We start from the raw sequence: 6,331 nt of genomic DNA on the forward strand, positions 1-6,331 counted from the left end.
TTGCAAACAAACAGGAGAGACTCAAGTCCAGGGCAACTAGAGTGGATTATACTTTGCAGCGAGGCATCTGATATATCAACTTCCACAAGCGAGTGTCTTTTCACCAGTGGTAGCTTAAGCGTCCCAACGTAATTGTCCAGTATTTGGCAAAGAGCAAGGGCAAGAGTGTGGAGAGAGGAAGAAAACTGAAACACGGACTCCGGTGCCAAGGGCGTAGATGAAGTGCATAGATCCAGTAATGCTACCTCTTGCCTCAGAAACCTTGGGCAGAGGTAGTAGAACTCAATATCCTAGATATTGTTCAGCTCTGAGGATCGGAGCCAGGAATCAACGGTGGAAGGTCTGCACTGCAGGTAGCACGCCGGGATACAGAGGAGGCTAACAAAGCCAGCATGGCCGGACAGAATGGATTCCGGAAGACTTACAACATCAGAGATAGTATTTCGACCAGAATAGCATTTGCGAACGCACTCCTTGGCCAAGGCGGACACATGAGATATGGTCTCGATTTGAACTTTTTCTCCATCGTTAAAAAGATGAGAGACAGAGATCTCGCGGCAGTCGAGATTAAGAGGAGTGATGGACCACAAAGGACGCCAGCGACGTGCAAGGATTTGAGTACGGATGCCATCCTTGATGGGAAGACGAGAGATGATCTCACCTAGGACGCCATCGGCGAGATCGCTGATGCGGTCCGCACGACATCCCTCTTCTTCCTCCTCGGATCGAGAGGGATCATGGTCGCCGCTTCCATCCCCTCCAACGACTAGAACACCATCAGAAGGCGGCGTGGCCGGAGGCACCACTCTCTACCTCTTGATCCTACAAGAAGCGCTTTCCATCTCCACCTCCGTTGCAAGGGTGGCGCCGCCCACGACCAGTGCTCACTGAGGTGGATCTAGAGAAATGGATTACAGCCTGTCAATCCATGAAACTACTTAAATACCCGCGACGGGGAGCGGAGGGGTCCAGATTAATTACCTCTATTTTTCTTTAGACGGGAGGGTCGGGGTTAATTACTACTCATAATGAGTATAAGGTAGGTGGCTGCTTGAAACATTAAATAGAGCCACGGCTTACAAGGTACGAGATGCATAGTTAAAGACGCAGACCAGGCACGGGCGTGCCCGTCCGTGTTTTAATTATTTAAGGCACACATTCAATAGAAGAATTTGTTTGATGCCGCAAGCACGGTCCTACAGTCATCTTCCCTCTGCGAGCAGCAAAATTTTCCACGGGCACGTTGACAAATCAAGACACTACAAGATTCAAGGCCGTGCCTCTGCTTTGCAGATGATTCTGCTGAAACGCTCACGGACAAAACCGTTGAAGCATGGCAGAGGCACGGCTTGTCACGAACTAGACATATGGTCCTCCCTTCGGCATTGTAACACACTGTCCTACATGCCACACAGGCATGTAGAACAGTTCGGGTCTACGTTCGTGTCTCTTTGTGTTCCAAATGATTCATTTGACTCTATCATCAGAGGAGACATGGTACGTCGGATCAGAGAGGCATGATTGCGTTTTACGCAGGGTCACAATTGTCACAGGCACGGGCATGAAGCGCTCAAAGGCATGGTCGGTGGTATTACATAGAGTCATGCTAACCTTTGTCTCACGCACAGCCACGGGCGTTTACTCTGTGAGGCATGGAATGGCATATATGAGAGACATTGTTTTTTAAAAGCTTATTTCCTCTTATTTAAAAGCACGGACGTACAGTCCATAGAATGTTATTCGCGTGTGGACGTATAGTCCATAGTATGTTATTCCTTTGACTCTATCACCAGAGGAGGCATGCTATATCGGACCACAGAGGCATGATTGCATTTTATGCGGGGTCACAATTGTCACAGGCACTGGCATGAAGCGCTCAAAGGCATGGTCGGTGGTATGACATAGAGTCACGCTCACCTTTGTCTTACGCACAGCCACGGGTGTTTACTCTATGAGGCACGGAATGCCCTATATGAGAGACGTTGTTTTTAGAAGCTTATCTCCTTGTATTTAAAAGCATGGGCGTACAGTCCATAGTATGTTATTCGGGTGTGAACGCCACGTGACACAGCTCCGGAAACCCAAGGGTCCGATGGGAAAAAATTATATGAGACCAGGTCTCATATAAATCAGGTGAGACCCGCCCTGATGGATGACATGTGACATTCACAAATCACAAAGCATGGGCACGTATGTGCGTTTATTACGGAAACCTAACAGAATCGGGTTTATATGTCAAGACTTTCTGCTTACTCTGTGAGACACGTAACAGCCCATTCGAGAGACAGAAAGGGGCACACGTTTATTGGCGCATTTCCACATGACTGGCGACTATGACGTAAAGCAGCATAAACATAAAAAGACAGAAAGGTAGACTGATTTCATCAGTTGCAAGCTCCTTCGTGGCTCCTCAAGGACAACAAAGACAAACAAAGCGTACAAACAGTGCAAACAGAACAACAGTTGTTTGACAAGGTTTACACAAAACGCGAACTCCAAAACTTCAAGACAATAAGACACTCCCAATAACAGGAGCAACCATCTCAATACCTATTCTTTAGCATGAACATCTGAATGGATCCGTCAAATCGAGATATTCAACACTCCTATTTTGTAAATACTGACGCACATGGAAGCAACTTGGTAATAATCCAAGACGACCATGTTTAGAAGCCTTATTGTGCCACTTCAGAACCCTTTGTTGCTCCTCGTAAAATACTTCTGTGAACTCCGCGTGAGGGTACACAAACTTAATGTCAATGCTATCCAGATACTTTGCACATAGAATAAAGAACGCCGCAAATTCCTCATTATCCCGGCGAGAATAATAATCTTCCAGCGTTACTGTCTTCAGGCAAATATCGTGATGTTTGAGAAACTGTCGGTGCCTACGACGCCATATGTTTTTTTCAGAACGAAGCATCGACCGTCCCTAAAAAATACATGAAAGGTTGAAAATACTTAGCGTCCATAGAAAAAGGTATGTATGTATGTATCCACTTAAGTCAAATTTAATATAAACATTTTTAAATGGAAGGAGAACTACAGTATGCACATTTCTCAAGATCATCACCTCGACAGACAAGTTCTCCAGTTTTGGGAAGCACTTCAGCAATTCAACGACAATGTCCACCTTATAATCCATGTAGATGAACAAGGTCTTGACAGATTGCCGCATTGTTGTAAGACTGACTGCCCCAAAATGCTTCATAAAAATTAACAGAAGATACGTCACAAAACTAATAGATTAAATGTTGGACGAAATAAAACTGGTTTCCTCTCAAACAAGATGAAGCTGGAAGTATTGTCAAAACTCAATACCGCAAGACATGTGAGACGACGTGGATACGGATCAGGTGCAGAGACACCGGTTACCTCCAAATCCTCACCCTGCATGAAGCAAAGAACATATTTCAACAAATTAATGGAACTAACATCGGAACAAGTCATCACCCTACTCCAGAATCAGGTAAAGTCGGTACCTCAACAAGTGCGGCGCAGACACGAACTTAAATTCACCCAGCGTCCCCAGTTTAGGTGCAGAGACAACAGTAATCGAAGAGTGGTCGCCCTCTTTATCGCGGATCAACCATTGAAGCGAAGGCGCATCCTCAATAATGAGTTTTCCGTAGTGACAACGAATGCCAATGCTTACAAGGTTATACGTGTTTATTGTGATGCGACAAACTCCCCCACTAAAAATAAGCAGTAGAGACTCAAGTGCAGGGCAACTAGAGTGGACTATGCTTTGAAGCGAGACCTCTGATATAAGAACTTCCACAAGTGATAGTCTTTTCACTAGCGGTAGCTTAAGCGTCCCTGCATAATTGTCTGGTATATGGCAAAGAGCAAAGCCGAGTGTGTGCAAAGAGGAGGAAAACCTAAACACAGACTCCAGTGCTGAGGGCACGATGAATTCACCCAGTGGTGTGACCTCTTGCGCCGCGAATCTTGGGAACAGATAGTAGAACTCAAGAATCTAGAGATTGTTGAGCTTTGACGATTGGAGCCAGGCCGCAACGGTGGCAGGTCTGCACCGTAGGTAGCACGCCGGGATAGAGAGGCAGCTTACCGAGCCGGGATGACTGGACAGGATGAATTCCGAAAGACTGAAAACATTAACGATAGAATATTGAGAGGACCGAGTTCCGGTATAAAATCTGAAGACGGCCTCGGTGACGGCGGACAGCTTCAAGAGGATGGCAATATGAATTGTTTCTCCATTGTTAAAAGACGGTCAAGAGAGATCTCGTGACAGTTGAGATCCAAAGGAGAGGTGAGCCATAAAGGACGCCACCTACGAGCGAGGATTCGAGTACGGATGCCCTCCTTCATGGGGAGACGAGAGATGATCTCACCTAGGACGGCGTCCAGGAGGTCGCTGATGAGGTCCAGACGAGACCCCTCTTCTTCATCCTTGGATCAAGGAAGAGCACACTTGCCGCTTCCCTCCCCTACGGCGACAAACACACCACCAGAAGGCAGCGTCGCCGATGGCGCCACTCTCGACCTCTTGGAGCTAGGAGTAGCACATTCCATCTCCATCTCCATCTCCATTGCAGGGGTCGCACCGCACACGACAAGTGCTCAGTGAGGTGGATCTGGAAAAATGGATTATAACCTTTCCACCCATGAAACAACTTAAATACTGAGAAGGACGGGAAAGGTATAGATTAATTACCTCTCCTTTATTTTTCTCGTAGATTGTAGATGCCTACTTGAAACATTAAATACAGTCACGGCTTTGATTATGCGAGATGCACTGTTGAAGACGCAGACCAGGCACGGGCGTGCCCCTCCGTGTTTTAATTTTTTACGGCACGTACATACATTAAAAGAATATGTTCCACGCCGGAAGCACGGGTGGGCAGCACACAAAGACATCGTGTGATGTTATATAGAGTCATGTTAGCTCGTGTCTGTGTTCCGAATGATTCCGCCGACCGAGAGGCACGGACGTGAACTAGTGGAGGCATGTTCTGGTATTACATAGAGTCACATACGAGCGTTTACTGCAGAAACACAACGGGACTGGATACAGATGTGAAACCTCACAGTTTACTTTCTGAGACATTGAATGGACGATCCGAGAAACACTGTCCTTAAAAGCACGGGCAAGAACTCTGTACAACCACGGTTCTGTACCAAGGAGCAACTGTCAAACGCACGGAAGTGAAGCAAAGAGGGCCACGCTTTTAGTAATAGAAGAGGCACTCTATCGGCTGGCATTGCTCCTTTGTCAGGCGCACAGTAGGATGGCTGTGGAAGGCACGCTTTTCAGGCAGAGAACGAACAACACGATGCCATGACAAGGTGAAATCATGGTTGTATAGATGCACTGTTGAGCAGTCACGGCTTTGATTATACAATATGCACTTTTGAACATGCAGACCAGGAACGGGTGTGCCCCTCCAAGTTTTATTTTTTTACGACACATACATACATTAAAAGAATCTGTTCCACGCTGGAAGAACAGGTGGGCAGCACACAAAGGCATCGTGCGGTATTATATAGAGTCATGTAAACTAGTGTCTGTCTTCCGAACGATCCCGTCGACTCGTTCAAACAGAGAGACAAGTGATGTAAACACGCGGAGGCATGGTGTGGTATTACATAGAGTCATGTCCGTGTGTTTACAATGCAATCGTGAGAGTCACGGTTGAACATTCACTAGTGGCATGGCCGTGGCTACCTGTGCCCTTCAGTTATTTTTATCTCTCTGTCACGCAGCAGAGAAGCATACTTGTATGCTTACAACATCCACGTTCAGAAACCGACGCAGCTGCGGAAAATAACAAGGAAACCTGTGCCTCTGATATTTTTCTCCGCCGCATAAAAATACATAAAGAAACAAAAGGCGTTGTTATTTAAATTTGTTTTCTTTCTATGACTGCAGCAAATTAACTTACAAGCCGTTCTTATAACCACACAACGAGAAAATAAACAATCAACACCAGCCCGCCCTCCACACCGATCACTTGCTATTTCATCGCTCCACGTGCAGCATTGTTTTTAAATGTTCAGCGATCCATTCTTCCTTCTCGACACTTGTGCAACCCCACGATTCTGCATACCTATTCAACCTATTTGCCTGCAATATTAACATTCATACATAAAAACAAAGCGAAAGATTGCGGTCATCACTGTTTTTTGCTTACGCCATGTGTTAGCCTGCATTATTACGTTTTAATTTTTGTTTTCGTACTGCTCTCCGGTACCAAAAAGTCTCCACTCAGACCTTTCCTTTCTGAAAATGGACTGCGCAGATTCCGTGCCTTGTCCTGGGCTTCCCTGCATGCATTTTGTGTGCCTGGCTTGTGTGATGTTCGAT

Source organism: Triticum aestivum, chromosome 5B (assembly GCF_018294505.1).
Source record: "Triticum aestivum cultivar Chinese Spring chromosome 5B, IWGSC CS RefSeq v2.1, whole genome shotgun sequence".
NCBI classification, from domain to species: domain Eukaryota; kingdom Viridiplantae; phylum Streptophyta; class Magnoliopsida; order Poales; family Poaceae; genus Triticum; species Triticum aestivum.